The 18340-nt window shown below is 40.3% G+C and overlaps 1 protein-coding gene across 3 annotated transcripts in view; it reads right to left on the bottom strand.

The window, feature by feature from the left end:
- frmpd3 (FERM and PDZ domain containing 3) overlaps nt 1–18340 on the bottom strand; it is a 329892-nt gene that overhangs the window by 197996 nt on the left and 113556 nt on the right. For all 3 annotated transcript variants that reach the window (XM_064955254.1, XM_064955252.1, XM_064955253.1), the window contains one exon: nt 11406–11525. The gene's annotated coding sequence lies outside the window, so the exon portion shown is untranslated. The remainder of the gene's footprint in view (nt 1–11405; nt 11526–18340) is intronic.

Raw genomic sequence — 18340 nt, 5'->3', positions numbered from 1 at the left:
TAATATATCTTATGTCTATTTATGAAATGGATGGTTGCGAAAATATATTTTACTGCAAAGTTGGTTGGCTGGAGGTGCATTAGGATATATAGCATTAGGGTATATAACATTAAGATATATAGCATTAGGGTATATAACATTAGGATAAATAGCATTATAGGGTATATAACATTAGGATATATAACATTAGGGTATATAACATTAGGACATATATTGTTAGGGTATATAACATTAGGATACATATCATTAGGGTATATAACATTAGGATATATAGCATTAGGATATATAGCATTAGGATATATAGAATTAGGATATATAGCATTAGGATATACAGCATTAGGATATATAACATTAGGATATATAGCATTAGGATATATAACATTGGGATATATAACATTAGGATATATAGAATTGGGATATATAACATTGGGATATATAACATTAGGATATATAGCATTAGGATAAATAACATTAGGATATACATCATTAGGATATATAACATTAGGATAAATAACATTAGGATATATAGCATTAGGATATATAACATTAGGATATACATCATTAGGATATATAGCATTAGGATATATAACATTGGGATATATAACATTAGGATATATAGAATTGGGATATATAACATTGGGATATATAACATTAGGATATATAGCATTAGGATAAATAACATTAGGATATACATCATTAGGATATATAACATTAGGATAAATAACATTAGGATATATAGCATTAGGATATATAACATTAGGATATACATCATTAGGATATATAGCATTAGGATAAATAACATTAGGATATACATCATTAGGATATATAACATTAGGATAAATAACATTAGGATATATAGCATTAGGATATATAACATTAGGATATATAGCATTAGGATATATAACAATAGGATATATAACATTAGGATATATAGCATTAGGATATATAACATTAGGATATATAGCATTAGGATATATAACAATAGGATATATAACATTAGGATATATAACATTAGGATATATAACAATAGGATATATATCATTAGGATATATATCATTAGGATATATAACAGTAGGATATATAACATTAGGATATATAACAATAGGATATATATATCATTAGGATATATATCATTAGGATATATAACATTAGGATATATAACATCAGGATATATAGCATTAGGATATATAACATTAGGATATATAACATTAGGATATATAGCATTAGGATATATAACATTAGGATATATAGCATTGGGATATATAGCATTAAGATATATAACATTAGGATGTATAACATTAGGATATATAGTATTAGGATATATAGTATTGGGATATATAGCATTAGGATATATAACATTAGGATATATAACATTAGGATATATAACATTAAAATATATAACATTAGGATATATAACATTAGGATATATAGCATTGGGATATATAGCATTGGGATATATAGCATTGGGATATATAACATTAGGATATATAGCATTAGGATATATAACAATAGGATATATAACATTAGGATATATAACATTAGGATATATAACAATAGGATATATATCATTAGGATATATATCATTAGGATATATAACAGTAGGATATATAACATTAGGATATATAACAATAGTATATATATATCATTAGGATATATATCATTAGGATATATAACATTAGGATATATAACATCAGGATATATAGCATTAGGATATATAACATTAGGATATATAACATTAGGATATATAGCATTAGGATATATAACATTAGGATATATAGCATTGGGATATATAGCATTAAGATATATAACATTAGGATATATAACATTAGGATATATAGTATTAGGATATATAGTATTGGGATATATAGCATTAGGATATATAACATTAGGATATGTAGTATTAGGATATATAGTATTGGGATATATAGCATTAGGATATATAGCATTAGGATATATAACATTGGGATATATAACATTAGGATATATAGCATTAGGATATATAACATTAGGATATATAACATCAGGATACATAGCATTAGGATATATAACATTAGGATATATAACATTAGGATATATAGCATTAGGATATATAACATTAGGATATATAGCATTAGGATATATAACATTAGGATATATAGCATTGGGATATATAGCATTAAGATATATAACATTAGGATATATAGCATTAGGATATATAACATTAGGATATATAACATCAGGATATATAGCATTAGGATATATAACATTAGGATATATAACATTAGGATATGTAGTATTAGGATATATAGTATTGGGATATATAGCATTAGGATATATAGCATTAGGATATATAACATTAGGATATATAACATTGGGATATATAACATTAGGATATATAACATTAGGATATATAGCATTGGGATATATAGCATTAAGATATATAACATTAGGATATATAACATTAGGATATATAGTATTAGGATATATAGTATTGGGATATATAGCATTAGGATATATAACATTAGGATATATAACATTAGGATATATAGCATTAAGATATATAACATTAGGATATATAGCATTAAGATATATAACATTAGGATATATAGCATTGGGATATATAGCATTAAGATATATAACATTAGGATATATAGCATTAGGATATATAACATTAGGATATATAACATCAGGATATATAGCATTAGGATATATAACATTAGGATATATAACATTAGGATATGTAGTATTAGGATATATAGTATTGGGATATATAGCATTAGGATATATAGCATTAGGATATATAACATTAGGATATATAACATTGGGATATATAACATTAGGATATATAACATTAGGATATATAGCATTGGGATATATAGCATTAAGATATATAACATTAGGATATATAACATTAGGATATATAGTATTAGGATATATAGTATTGGGATATATAGCATTAGGATATATAACATTAGGATATATAACATTAGGATATATAGCATTAAGATATATAACATTAGGATATATAACATTAGGATATGTAGTATTAGGATAAATAGTATTGGGATATATAGCATTAGGATATATAACATTAGGATATATAACATTAGGATATATAGCATTAAGATATATAGCATTAAGATATATAACATTAGGCTATATAGCATTAAGATATGTTGTATTAGGATATATAGTATTGGGATATATAGCATTAGGATATATAACATTAGGATATATAACATTAGGATATATAGCATTAAGATATATAGCATTAAGATATATAACATTAGGATATATAGTATTAGGATATATAGTATTGTGATATATAGCATTAGGATATATAACATTAGGATATATAACATTAGGATATATAACATTAGGATATATAGCATTAAGATATATAACATTAGGATATATAGCATTAGGATATATAACATTAGGATATATAGCATTGGGATATATAGCATTAAGATATATAACATTAGGATATGTAGTATTAGGATATATAGTATTGGGATATATAGCATTAAGATATATAACATTAGGATATGTAGTATTAGGATATATAGTATTGGGATATATAGCATTAGGATATATAACATTAGGATATATAGCATTAGGATATATAACATTAGGATATATAACATTAGGATATATAGTATTAGGATATATAGCATTAGGATATATAGCATTAGGATATATAGCATTAAGATATATAACATTAGGATATATAACAATAGGATATATAGCAGTGGGATATATAACATTAGGATATATAACATTAGGATATATAACATTAGGATATATAACATTAGGATATATAGCATTAGGATATATAACATTAGGGTATATAACATTAGGATATATAACATTAGGATATATAGTATTGGGATATATAACATTAGGATATATAACATTAGGATATATAGCATTAAGATATATAACATTAGGATATATAACATTAGGATATATAACATTAGGATATATAGCATTAAGATATATAACATTAGGATATATAACATTAGGATATATAGCATTAAGATATGTTATTAAAGCGTCTAGGAAATATCGACCTGTAAACACAGGGATGCAATAGGCTGGAATATCAACTATGAATATTTATGATGAATGTAAGTTTTTCTTTTTGAAAGCTGATTTATAGACAACTATCCAAGTCAAATGTTCTCTCATTCAGTGCTGTATGTTCCTGTCTGACAACAATACATACAGTTACATATGTTTTCTGATGTTGTGGCGATTGCAATCTAATCGAATCTAAGGAAAACAAGTGGGTTCAGACACTGAAAACTATACTTCTTTTCAGTCAAAGGTTCCTCTGTGGATGTTAAGTGTTCAGCCCCCACTCTTGAAATTATGTTGGCTTGGCAACTCCAAGTATTCTTTCAGGATCAATGAGGCAACTGGGAGGCTCCAATGAAAGGAATGAGAACCCAACCCTGGACTCTGACACCCTCTCCATAGCTCTTACAACTTGACTCCAATGTGGTATAACTTGTGCATCCAGGATTGGTGTTTTAAGTTACCCCTTATCATTTAGAAGTGATCTTTGATTCATGGCTAGTACAATACGACTTCCTGAATCCAACATGACCTTCTGCTGGCTAACTGCATTCATGATGCATACTGGGATGTTCCAGTGCACTCTTATTCTGTTCAGGTTGAGCTTTTTCCAGACAGTCATGTCCACCATCCTGGCTGTCTGCCCTGCATGTTGACTTGGAGACAAGGGAGGAATACATGTTGACGTGGAGACAGGGAGAACATACATGTTGACTTGGAGACAGGGAGGACATACATTTTGACTTGCAGACAGGGAGGACATTCATGTTGACTTGGAGACAGGGAGAACATACATGTAGACGGAGAAACAGGGGAGGACATACATGTTGACAGGGAGACAGGGGAGGACAAACATGTTGACAGGGGGACAGGGGAGGACAAACATGTTGACAGGGAGACAGGGGAGAACATACATGTTGACTTGGAGACAGGGGAGAACATACATGTTGACTTGGAGACAGGGGAGAACATACATGTTGACTTGGAGACAGGGGAGGACATACATGTTGACAGGGAGACAGGGGAGGACAGACATGTTGACTTGGAGACAGGGGAGAACATACATGTTGACTTGGAGACAGGGGAGGACATACATGTTGACAGGGAGACAGGGGAGGACATACATGTTGACAGGGAGACAGGGGAGGACATACGTGTTGACGTGGAGACAGGGAGGACATACATGTTGACTTGGAGACAGGGGAGGACATACATGTTGACAGGGAGACAGGGGAGGACATACATGTTGACGTGGAGACAGGGAGGACATACATGTTGACTTGGAGACAGGGGAGAACATACATGTTGACTTGGAGACAGGGGAGAACATACATGTTGACTTGGAGACAGGGAGAACATACATGTTGACTTGGAGACAGGGGAGGACATACATGTTGACTTGGAGACAGTTAGGACATACATGTTGACTTGAAGACAGGGGAGAACATACATGTTGACTTGGAGACAGGGGAGGACATACATGTTGACAGGGGGACAGGGGGGGACATACATGTTGACAGGGAGACAGGGGAGAACATACACGTTGACAGGGAGACAGGGGAGAACCTACATGTTGACTTGGAGACAGGGGAGAACATACATGTTGACTTGGAGACAGGGGAGGACATACATGTTGACAGGGAGACAGGGGAGGACATACATGTTGACAGGGAGACAGGGGAGAACATACATTTTGACTTGGAGACAGGGAGAACATACATGTTGACTTGGAGACAGGGAGAACATACATGTTGACTTGGAGACAGGGAGAACATACATGTTTACTTGGAGACAGGGAGAACATACATGTTGACTTGGAGACAGGGAGAACATACATGTTTACTTGGAGACAGGGAGAACATACATGTTTACTTGGAGACAGGGGAGAACATACATGTTGACTTGGAGACAGGGAGAACATACATGTTGACTTGGAGACAGGGAGAACATACATGTTGACTTGGAGACAGGGAGAACATACATGTTGACATGGAGACAGGGAGAACATACATGTTGACTTGGAGACAGGGAGAACATACATGTTGACTTGGAGACAGGGAGAACATACATGTTGACTTGGAGACAGGGAGAACATACATGTTGACATGGAGACAGGGAGAACATACATGTTGACTTGGAGACAGGGAGAACATACATGTTGACTTGGAGACAGGGAGAACATACATGTTGACTTGGAGACAGGGAGAACATACATGTTGACATGGAGACAGGGAGAACATACATGTTGACTTGGAGACAGGGAGAACATACATGTTGACTTGGAGACAGGGAGAACATACATGTTGACTTGGAGACAGGGAGAACATACATGTTGACTTGGAGACAGGGAGAACATACATGTTTACTTGGAGACAGGGAGAACATACATGTTTACTTGGAGACAGGGAGAACATACATGTTGACTTGGAGACAGGGAGAACATACATGTTTACTTGGAGACAGGGAGAACATACATGTTTACTTGGAGACAGGGGAGAACATACATGTTGACTTGGAGACAGGGAGAACATACATGTTTACTTGGAGACAGGGGAGGATACAACCACACATGATGACAAGCGCATAAGGCAGGTTTTCAACTTACTATGCCTCTCCAATGTCAATTCCATCCTGAATCTCCCTCCCCTCTGGCAGTTGTTACAGACAGAAACACCATGAAACTGGACTGCCACATGTCAGGAGGCCGTTCAACAGTCAAAATGCCGTCTGGAAAGTGCTGCATTGTCCTCTTCAGTACATGTTTTACTACTAGCCAGGGCTGATTACCGTTCTTCACCTGACCTCCTCAGAAACCCGTTTACTTTCCATCGAAGCCCAGGGATCATCTTCAAATGTAAATGTGTGTGGAGCTGTTCTACATCCCTCACAAACAAGACTTTATATAGTTGTTGTCTATGACCTACATTAAGTAACCTCTGGCTAATCTGAGGTTAGCCTCACAGGTCCTAGTTTTGGTTACCTAGGTCCTATTTTTGTTACCTGTGCCCTAGTTTTGGTTACCTAGGCCCTAGTTTTGGTTACCTAGGTCCTAGTTTTGGTTACCTAGGCCCTAGTTTTGGTTACCTAGGTCCTAGTTTTGGTTACCTAGGTCCTAGTTTTGGTTACCTAGGTCCTCGTTTTGGTTACCTAGGTCCTCGTTTTGGTTACCTAGGTCCTAGTGTTGGTTACCTAGTTTTGGTTACCTAGTTTTGGTTACCTAGGTCCTAGTTTTGTTGCACCTGGACTACTGTTCAGTCGTGTGGTTAGGTGCCACAAAAAGGGACTTAGTAAAATTGCAATTGGCTCAGAACAGGGCAGCACAGCTTTGCCCTTGGGATCAAAGAGCTCCTTCGATGTACAAAGAGCTAATATTAAAGATATGCATGTGAATCTCTTCTGGCTCAATGTGGAGGAGAGATTGACTTCATCACTACTTGTATTTATGAGAGGTATTGACATGTTGAATGCACATGTTGAATCCCTCCCTCACAAAAAAATACAGGTTCTGTCACTCTGCTCATCTCCTTCTGGGCCTGCCCCAGAACAAAATAACAGCCAACTACCCGCAGTAAATATCCTACCTTCCAAAGGAATATAAATAAATATGTAGGACGTGACCTGCAGGACCTTTTGCCACATTCAACATTAAAAACTCCAACCACAGGTCAGTTAGGTGTTTTATAGATCTAAGAGCAGGTCTGTATGTGACAGACGTTCAGACTCTCCTTCACGACCAGACAACCAGCCATTCCACTACTGGAGTATCCACAGCATCAGTCAGCCTGAAATAACATTCCAGTCAATGGGTCTCGTTGGCATGCAAGCTGCATCTACTGAGTGCCTGCACCCAACTGTTGTGGAAATGGAGACAGATCACCACACAGCCCTGATTACCCTGCCAGTCATACAGGAAGGATACTGCCCTGTCGCTGCAGCTTACCCAGAATGACCAGTTAGCTGTGCAAGCTGGTCAGGACCGAGACTACAACCACTACTGTCTACTGATCAGGCCCCAGAACAACAACCACTACTGTCTACTGGTCAGGACCCAGAACTACAACCACTACTGTCTACTGGTCAGACCCCAGAACTACATCCACTACTGTCTACTGGTCAGGACCAGAACTACAACCACCACTGTCTACTGGTCAGGACCCAGAACTACATCCACTACTGTCTACTGGTCAGGACCCAGAACTACAACCACTACTGTCTACTGGTCAGGCCCCAGAACGACATCCACTATTAGCTATTTTGTCTCCTCACAGTATTTGGACACACATGTCCTGGGCCCGGTTTTCCAAAAGCTTCTTAAGGCTAAGTTCATCGTTAGAACCTTCGTAGTAGCATCGTTCATTTTTTATTTAAACTTTATTTAACTTGGCAAGTAAGTTAAGAACAAAGTCTCATTTACAATGACGGCCTACTTGTAAACCAAACCCTCCCCTAACCCGGACAACGCTGGGCCAGTTGTACGCCACAGTATGGGACTCCCGATCACGGCCGGTTGTGATACAGCCCGGGATCAAACCCGGGTCTATAGTGACACCTTTAGCACTGCGATGTAATGCCTTAGACCGCTGCGCCACTCAGGAGTCACCCTATGAGATGCTTCCCAAACCATCGTTATTAACGTTGCACTTGACACGCTCGGAATCTAACGCCTGCGTCAGGCCACTCGTAGAACAGCTAAGTGCGTCGTTACTCGTTAGATGCTATTTAGTCCTCCCGCATCCCGCATCCCGCATCCCGCATCCCGCATCCCGCATACACAGAAGATCTCTGCTAAACATACTGTAGAATCCATGGTTTATCCCTCTCTCTCTGTGATTGCCGATAACTTCAGAACTAAGTTGATTACATATACAAAGTTGCCAATGTCTTTGTCACGCCCTGATCTGTTTCGCCTGTCCTTGTGCTTGTCTCCACCCCCTCCAGGTGTTGCCCATCTTCCCTACTTATTCCCTGGGTATTTATACCGGTGTTTTCTGTCTGTCTGTGCCAGTTCGTCTTGTTTGTTCTAGTCAACCATTGTTTTGCCTCAGCTCCTGTTTTTCCCAACTCTCTTTTTCTCATCCTACTTGTTTTTGACCTTTGACTGTCCTGACCCTGTACCCGCCAGCCTGACCACTCTGCCTGACCCTGCCTCTGACCCTGACCCTGCCTGCCATCCTCTACCTTGACCTCTACTCTGGATTATCGACCCCTGCCTGCCTTGACCTGTCGTTTGCCTGCCCCTGTTGTTACAATAAACATTGTTACTTCACGCAGTCTGCACTTGGTTCTTACCTTGATTCCTGATAATCTTTGCAATTGACACAAACAAGTGATGTTTAAAATTATGCTCGAAAGGAAATCTGAGATGATTGCATTAAAGTATAAATACAATAGGCTATAGGCCTATTCAATCATATTGAAATACATTCCATGTTCAATAAATTGACTTCTATTTTGCTCCTTGTTGGCTCCTGTGTGTCTTTTGTCTCAATATATGTCATGATGTGTAGCCTAACATATGTGCAATGGTGTACAAAATCTAGAATTTAGTGCATTTTTATTGGGTAATCATTAGAATAAGCCGCCTCAAGATTTGCAGCAGTAGGTGGTAGTATCTCTCTAGGAGCTGATCCGTCGTCAGTATTGAGAAATCATTCTAATGTTAAGGTAAGATATGAATTGACAAAGCTGATCTGAGAGCAGCGTTGCCTTTCTTTTGATCCTATAATTATTAACACATGCTCCAACGACGTACTTCGCTCTCCATGCGTGGACTTCTGCAAAATGCATGTTACATCATCGGCTGTTGTAGGAAAGATACATGGTTAAAACACTCGTAAGCCTAATTTCCATCGCTGTCGGGAAACCGGCCCCTGGTTAGCTCAAAGACTTTGAATCAACCCTACACAAACATCTAATTCCGATGTCTGAGCCCTCTTGTTTTCCTTAGAGCTGAATGAGAGAGAGAACTTGACTTGGAAAGTTGTCTAGTAATCAGCTACCAAAAAGTAAAGCATATATTCATCATAAATATTCATAGGTGATATTTCTGCCTACTGTATTTCTGTGTTAACAGGTCTATATTTCCTAGATGGTTAATAAGATATTCTTATGCTGATCTAGCAATATCAGAGCTTGCACTATTGGGTTACATGGACTTATGCGGCCAATCCCCCTCGAGCCAGGCATTACTTTGCACTTTTTTAGTTTAAATTGTCACATATATCAATTGAACCACTTTTGCAGGCAAATATTTTTTCACAACCATCCATTTAATAAATGGGAGACATTAGAGATGTGAAAAACCATGGTTGGGTTTTGTTCTACCTGGGGTAGAAGTGTCTCAAAAATGTTTGGGGCATTGCCACTAGTCTTATAATCCTGGTAAATAATCTTTCATCACTCAGGCGTGGCCCAGAAATATAGTTTGATCACCGAATGAACAGCTGAGTTTAATTATTTCCAAAGACAAACCAGGGACACTCTGAGGATCAGTTGGTAATCTGGACCATACTACAGTAGAGTGTCAACATACCTCTAATGCCATACTACCATACTATATATTCCTTACTTACTAGTTTTGCAATACTGCTGTGGTGACAACCCTATGCAACACAGTTTGCTAACAATCCCTCCCTCTGAAAAGCTAAATGATGGTGAATAGATTACAGTAGATAATGATGGTGAATAGATTACTGTAGATAATGATGGTGAATATATTATTGTAGACAATGATGGTGAATAGATTACTGTAGATATGTGCATAGATTACTGTAGATAATGATGGTGAATAGATTACTGTAGATAATGATGGTGAATAGATTACTGTATATAATGATGGTGAATATATTATTGTAGACAATGATGGTGAATAGATTACTGTAGATATGTGCATAGATTACTGTAGATAATGATGGTGAATAGATTACTGTAGATAATTAATGTGAATAGTGTACTCTATGTAATGATGATGGATAGATTACTGTAGATAATGATGGTGAATAGATTACTGTAGATAATTAATGTGAATAGTGTACTCTATGTAATGATGATGGATAGATTACTGTAGATAATGATGGTGAATAGATTACTGTAGATAATGATGGTGAATATATTATTGTAGACAATGATGGTGAATAGATTACTGTAGATATGTGCATAGATTACTGTAGATAATGATGGTGAATAGATTACTGTAGATAATTAATGTGAATAGTGTACTCTATGTAATGATGATGGATAGATTACTGTAGAAAATTATGGTGAATAAATTACAGTAGATAATTATTATGAACAGATTACTGTAGATAATTATTGTGAATAGTGTACTGTAGGTATTGTGTACTCACGGTTTTTGTTCAGTGTAGATTATGTATTGCAGAGTAGGTTTCTCTGAGACAGCGATCACACACACACACGCGCTCACACACGCTCACACAGACACACACACTTCCAGGTGGTTTGGGCCACTGTAGGGAGACACAGAGGAAGATGAAGAGATATGTCAGTCATGCATGTACCGAACCACCATCCTGGACAGCAGCGATCAGTAGGCCTATTATGGCCATAACAAGACAGCAGCAGCTGTTCAGATCCATGGCCACGACAGTTTCAGCACATAACGTACTCAGCCCCATGGACAGAAACCCAAGACTGTGACTGCTGCAGCATCCTCAAAATGTTCAGCACCAAGGACAGTTCCCCAACTGTACTCTATTCAGCACCATGGACAGATCTCCAACTCGAATCCGTTCAGCACCATGGACAGATCTCCAACTGTACTCTGTTCAGCACCATGGACAGATCTCCAACTCTAATCTGTCCAGCACCATGGACAGTTCCCCAACTGTACTCTGTTCAGCACCATGGACAGATCTCCAATTTTATTCTGTTCAGCACCATGGACAGATCAAATCAAATCAAATGTAATTTGTCACATACACATGGTTAGGGTATGGGTATGTAAACATTATATAAATTGGCATTGTTTAAAGTGGCTAGTGATACATTACATCAAGATGGTAAGATGCAGTAGGTGGTATAGAGTACAGTATATACATATGAGATGAGTAATGTAGGGTATTATATATGAAGTGGCATTGTTGGCATTGTTTAAAGTGGCTAGTGTTACATTTATTACATCAAGTTTTCCAGTGGCTGGAGTTGAGTCAGTATGTTGGCAGCAGCCACTCAATGTTAGTGATGGCTGTTTAACAGTCTGATGGCCTTAAAATATAAGCTGTTTTTCAGTCTCACGGTCCCTACTTTGATGCACCTGTACTGGCCTCGCCTTCTGGATGATAACGGGGTGAACAGGCAGTGGCTCGGGTGGTTGTTGTCCTTGATGATCTTTTTGGCCTTCCTGTGACATCGGGTGGTGTAGGTGTCCTGGAGGGCCGGTAGTTTGCCCCCGGTGATGCGTTGTACAGACCTCACTACCCTCTGGAGAGCCTTACGGTTATAGGCGGGGCAGTTGCTGTACCAGGCGGTGATACAACCGAACAGGATGCTCTCGATTGTGCATCTGTAAAGGTTTGAGTGTTTTTGGTGACAAGACAAATTTCTTCAGCCACCTGAGGTTGAAGAGGCGCTGCTGCACCTTCTTCACCACACTCTCTGTGAGGTTGGACCATTTCAGTTTGTCCATGACGTGTACGCCGAGGAACTTAAAACTTCCCACCTTCTCCGTTACTGCCCCGTCGATGTGGATAGGGGGCTGCTCCCTCTGCTGTTTCCTGAAGTTCACGATCATATCCTTTGTTTTGTTGACGTTGGGTGTGAGGTTATTTTCCTGACACCACACTCTGAGGGCCCTCACCTCCTCCCTGTAGGCCGTCTCATCTTTGTTGGTAATCAAGCCTACCACTGTAGTGTTGTCTGCAAACTTGATGATTGAGTTGGAGGCGTGCATGTCCACGCAGTCATGGGTGAACAGGGAGTACAGGAGAGGGCTGAGAATGCACCCTTGTGGGGTCCCAGTGTTGAGGATCAGCAGGGTGGAGATGTTGTTACCTAGCCTCACAACTTGGGGGCGGCCCGTCAGGAAGTCCAGTACCCAGTTGCACAGGGTCTCGAGCTTGATGACGAGTTTGGAAGGTACTATGGTGTTAAATGCTGAGCTGTAGTCGCTGAACAGCATTCACACATAGGTATTCCTATGGCGACTATGAAGACTTGGCGTAGTAGCGTATCACTTTGGATGATTCCCAAATTATTTTTAATGATTCTTAAAATGTTCTCTGCTTCAGTGCTGTATTATGTAACAGAATATACTCTCTCTGATGTATCACGAGGCTCTCCCCTTCACGACATGTTCTCTCTGTCAAGTAATCCAGCCCTTATACCTGCATCTTTCAGGACCTGAACGCTGTATCCCTGATTCAAGAAGCGATTCTCCAATTCAGCAGATTTGACACTGTAGTCTGTTTCCCGATCGCAAATTCTGCGGACTCTTTGGAATTGGCCATATGGAATTTTCTCTTTTAGCCTTTTGGGGTGAAAGCTGTCTGCCCTCAGAATGTTATTCCCATCTGTAGGCTTCCTAAAATCGATGTGTTCAAAACAACCATTGTCATTTTTATTAATGTCGAGGTGGCCCTCTTGAGGCATGTGAGGACAGCAAACTGGGATTAGGATTGATTGAATATGTCCGTAAACACACCAGCCAGCTGGTCTGCGCATGCTCTGAAGCCGCGGCTGGGGATGCCGTCTGGGCCTGCAGCCTTGCGAGGGATGACACGCTTAAATGTTTTGCTGTATCAGTGGCACTGTGTTGTCCTCAAAGCGAGCAAATAAGTTGTTTAGTCTGTCTGGGAGCAAGACATCCTGGTCCGCGACGGGGCTGGTTTTCCTTTTATAGTCCGTGATTGACTGTAGACCCTGCCACATAACCTCTCCAACTCTAATCTGTTCTGCACCATGGACAGATCTCTAACTGTAATCTGTTCAGCACCATGGACAGATCTTTAACTGTAATCTGTTCAGCACCATGGACAGATCTCCAACTCCCCTCTGTTCTGCACCATGAACAGATCTCCAACTGTACTCTGTTCAGCACCATGGACAGCTCTCCATCTGTACTCTGTTCAGCACTATGGGCAGATCTCGCACTGTACTCTGTTAGGACCATGGAATGAGCTCCAGCCTGTTAGGACCATGGATAACCCCCAGCCTGTTCAGCACCATGGATAACTCCCAGCCTGTTCAGCACCATGGATAACCCCCAGTCTGTTCAGCATCATGGATAACCCCCAGCCTGTTCAGCACCATGGATAACCCCCAGCCTGTTCAGCACCATGGATAGCCCCCAGCCTGTTCAGCACCATGGATAACCCCCAGCCTGTTCAGCACCATGGATAACCCCCAGCCTGTTCAGCACCATGGATAACCCCCAGCCTGTTCAGCACCATGGATAACTCCCAGCCTGTTCAGCACCATGGATAACCCCCAGCCTGTTCAGCACCATGGATAAACCCCCATCTGAAAACCACTCAACAATCAAGCAGCTGCAGGCCTGGCAGAGATACAGTATCACATTGAAATCAGAATGATCAGAAAATCTGAAACTCTGGACAGGAAAGGAGACCAGGAGAGGAGACCAGGAGAACAGGAGAGGAGGCAGGAGAGGAGACAGGAGAGGAGAACAGGAGAGGAGAACAGGAGAGGAGAACAGGAGTGGAGAACAGGAGAGGAGACAGGAGAAGAGACAGGAGAGGAGAACAGGAAAGGAGACATGAGAGGAGGCAGGAGAGGAGACAGGGAACATCGTGAAGTCAGGGTGATAAGTGTAAGTATGGACTCACTTTAGAATGCATTTGGAATCAACCTTGTCATGTCATTCTCAACACTACTTAGTGTCATCATGGAACATGGAACGTGGAACATGAAACATTGAACATGAAAGTTGAAAGAAGATTCCATTTGTTCCAGTTGTTTAAGGCTGTCATGGAAACCACAGGTGGGATTTTGTATGTATTATACAGCAGATCAACATGATATTTATACCATGTTAATAATGATAGTAATAATTCACACTCGCTCGCTCACACACACACACACACACACACACACACACACACACACACACACACACACACACACACACACACACACACACACACACACACACACACACACACACACACACACACACACACACACACACACACACACACACACACACACACACACACACACACACACACACACACACACGAGATCATCTCGTTTCGGTAAAAAAAATCTTAATGGTTCTTTAAAATTAACATTAATTTGATAATCGCAGAAATTAGATATTTCCATTTTTCAAAGCTGCTGTGCCGGAAGCACCAATCAGAGGAACTAGACAGAGAGGTAGAGAATGGGGGCGGGGGACAGAGAGAGAAATAGAGACAGAGAGGGGCGAGAGAGAGAGGGGGGGAAGTAAGAGAGAGAAATTGGGACAGAGAGGGAGGAATGGGAGAGAGAGTAAGAGAGAGAGAGAGAGAGAGAGAGAGAGAGGAACTCGGGAAACTCAAACATAACAATCTCTCCTCCTCTGTGAAGTGACGGCAGACTCTGGAGTATTCTCACCAACATGCCAACTGTAGAACCACAGCTCTGGAATTTAGTGGCATAAAAGAGGTGATGGCTAAAAACCTAGCATTATAGTGTGCTCTCTCTCTGACTCTCTCTCTCTCTGACTCTCTCTCTCTCTCTGACTCTCTCTCTCTCTGACTCTCTCTCTCTGACTCTCTCTGACTCTCTCTCTCTCTCTGACTCTCTCACTCTCTCTCTCACTCTCTCTCTCACTCTCTCTCTGACTCTCTCTCTGACTCTCTCTCTGACTCTCTCTCTGACTCTCTCTCTGACTCTCTCTCTGACTCTCTCTCTGACTCTCTCTCTGACTCTCTCTCTGACTCTCTCTCTGACTCCCTCTCTGACTCCCTCTCATATCTACCCAGGGGTCTAGTGCAGCTCTGGCTCCTCTGATCACTCTACTCTGTAGACGTATTATCTCTGTGGTGGTTACGTTATTAGAATCCTCCGAGTCGATCAGACGGGATGAAAAACTAGGCCGTAATCTAGTAGTCCCCAGACACATACTTCACATTAGTAATGTTGAAGAGCAATTATACTGAACAAAAACAAAAACACAACATGTAAAGTGTTTCATGAGTTAAAATGAAAGATCCCAGAAATTTTCCAAAAAGCGTATTTCTCTCAAATTTTGTGCACAAATGTATTTACATCCCTGTTAGTGAGCATTTCTCATTTGCCAATATAATCCATCCACCTCACAGGTGTGGCATATCAAGAAGCTGATTAAACAGCACGATCATTACACTGGTGCACCTTGCGCTGGGGACAATAAAAGCCTACTCTAAAATGTGCAGTTTTTTCACACAATACAATGCCACAGAAGTTTAGAGGGAGCGTGCAATTGCCATACTGACTGCAGGAGTGTCCACCAGAGCTATTGCCAGATAATTTACTGTACATTTCTCTACCATAAGCCGCCTCCAACGTTGTTTTAGAGAATTTGGCCATACATCTCACAAGCGCAGACACGTGTAACCACACCAGCCCAGGACCTCCACATCTGGCTTCTCCACCTGTGGGATCATCTGGGAACAGCCACCTGGACAGCTGATGAAACTGAGGAGTATTTCTTGCTGTAACAAAGCCCTTTTCTGGGAAAATTGTATTTTGATTGGCTGGGCCTTGCTCGCCAACGAGTGGGCCAGTCTCCCAAGTGGGTGGGCCTATGCTGTCCCAGGCCCAATCATGAGAAACCAATAGATTAGGGCCTTATGAATTCATTTTATTTGACTGAAAACCTTACATGAACTGTAAGCCAGTAAAATTGTAGCGTGTTACGTTGATATTTTTGTTCAGTATAGTACATGAGAAACTCCATCCATACAGATTAGGCTCTACTGTATATGTTGGACTTCTTTCAACTGTTCTGAGTTGCCAATAAATCAATGGAGAGAGTAGAACATTAATACAGCTTTTAATCAATGAAAGAGTGGAACATGAATAAAGCTTTTAATGGTGTGACAGCTAAAAGGGTAGAAGATACTGTTGAAACAGTCTCTGTCTGTCTGTCTGTCTGTCTGTCTGTCTGTCTGTCTGTCTGTCTGTCTGTCTGTCTGTCTGTCTGTCTGTCTGTCTGTCTGTCTGTCTGTCTGTCTGTCTGTCTGTCTGTCTGTCTCTATCTTTCTCTGTCCCTGTCTCTGCCTCTCTGTCTCTGCCTCTCTGTCTCTGCCTCTCTGTCTCTCTCTCTGTCTCTCTCTCTGTCTCTCTCTCTGTCTCTCTCTCTGTCTCTCTCTCTGTCTCTCTCTCTGTCTCTCTCTCTGTCTCTCTCTCTGTCTCTCTCTCTGTCTCTGTGGGTATCATTGATGGTGAATGCAGAGACAGTCACAGGTTAAAATCATTATTTCTGTGAGTTTCTGTATGCAGGCCTCCAGCCACACATAGAGAAAATCAATTCATATCACCCAGGGCCATGTATTCATTATTATTAATGCAATGGAATGTCTGCAAGACGTCCCCTAGCTACATTCCTGTTGTCTCCTCTATCCATCTCTCCCTCTCTTCATCCCTCTCCTTCCATCCCTCCCTCTCTTCATCCCTCTCCTTCCATCTAACCCTCTCCTCATCCCTCTCCTTCCATCTAACCCTCTCCTCATCCCTCTCCTTCCATCTCTCCCTCTCTTCATCCCTCTCCTTCCATCCCTCCCTCTCTTCATCCCTCTCCTTCCATCTAACCCTCTCCTCATCCCTCTCCTTCCATCTAACCCTCTCCTCATCCCTCTCCTTCCATCTCTCCCTCTCTTCATCCCTCTCCTTCCTTCTAACCCTCTCCTCATTCCTCTCCTTCCATCTAACCCTCTCCTCATCCCTCTCCTTCCATCTCTCCCTCTCTTCATCCCTCTCCTTCCATCCCTCCCTCTCTTCATCCCTCTCCTTCCATCTAACCCTCTCCTCATCCCTCTCCTTCCATCTAACCCTCTCCTCATCCCTCTCCTTCCATCTCTCCCTCTCTTCATCCCTCTCCTTCCATCTCTCCCTCTCTTCATCCCTCTCCTTCCATCCCTCCCTCTCTTCATCTCTCTCCTTCCATCTAACCCTCTCCTCATCTCTCTCCTTCCATCTCTCCCTCTCTTCACCCCTCTCCATCAATCTCTCACTCTCTCTCCTTCCATTTCTCCCTCTCTTCATCCCTCTTCATCCATCTCTCCCTCTCTTCATCAATCTCCTTCCATCTCTCCCTCTGTCTGCAAGACGTCCCCTAGCTACA

This window comes from Oncorhynchus masou, chromosome 32 (genome assembly GCF_036934945.1).
Source record: "Oncorhynchus masou masou isolate Uvic2021 chromosome 32, UVic_Omas_1.1, whole genome shotgun sequence".
In the NCBI taxonomy this organism is placed as follows: Eukaryota; Metazoa; Chordata; class Actinopteri; order Salmoniformes; family Salmonidae; genus Oncorhynchus; species Oncorhynchus masou.
This window is presented reverse-complemented; position numbering and strand designations above follow the sequence as displayed.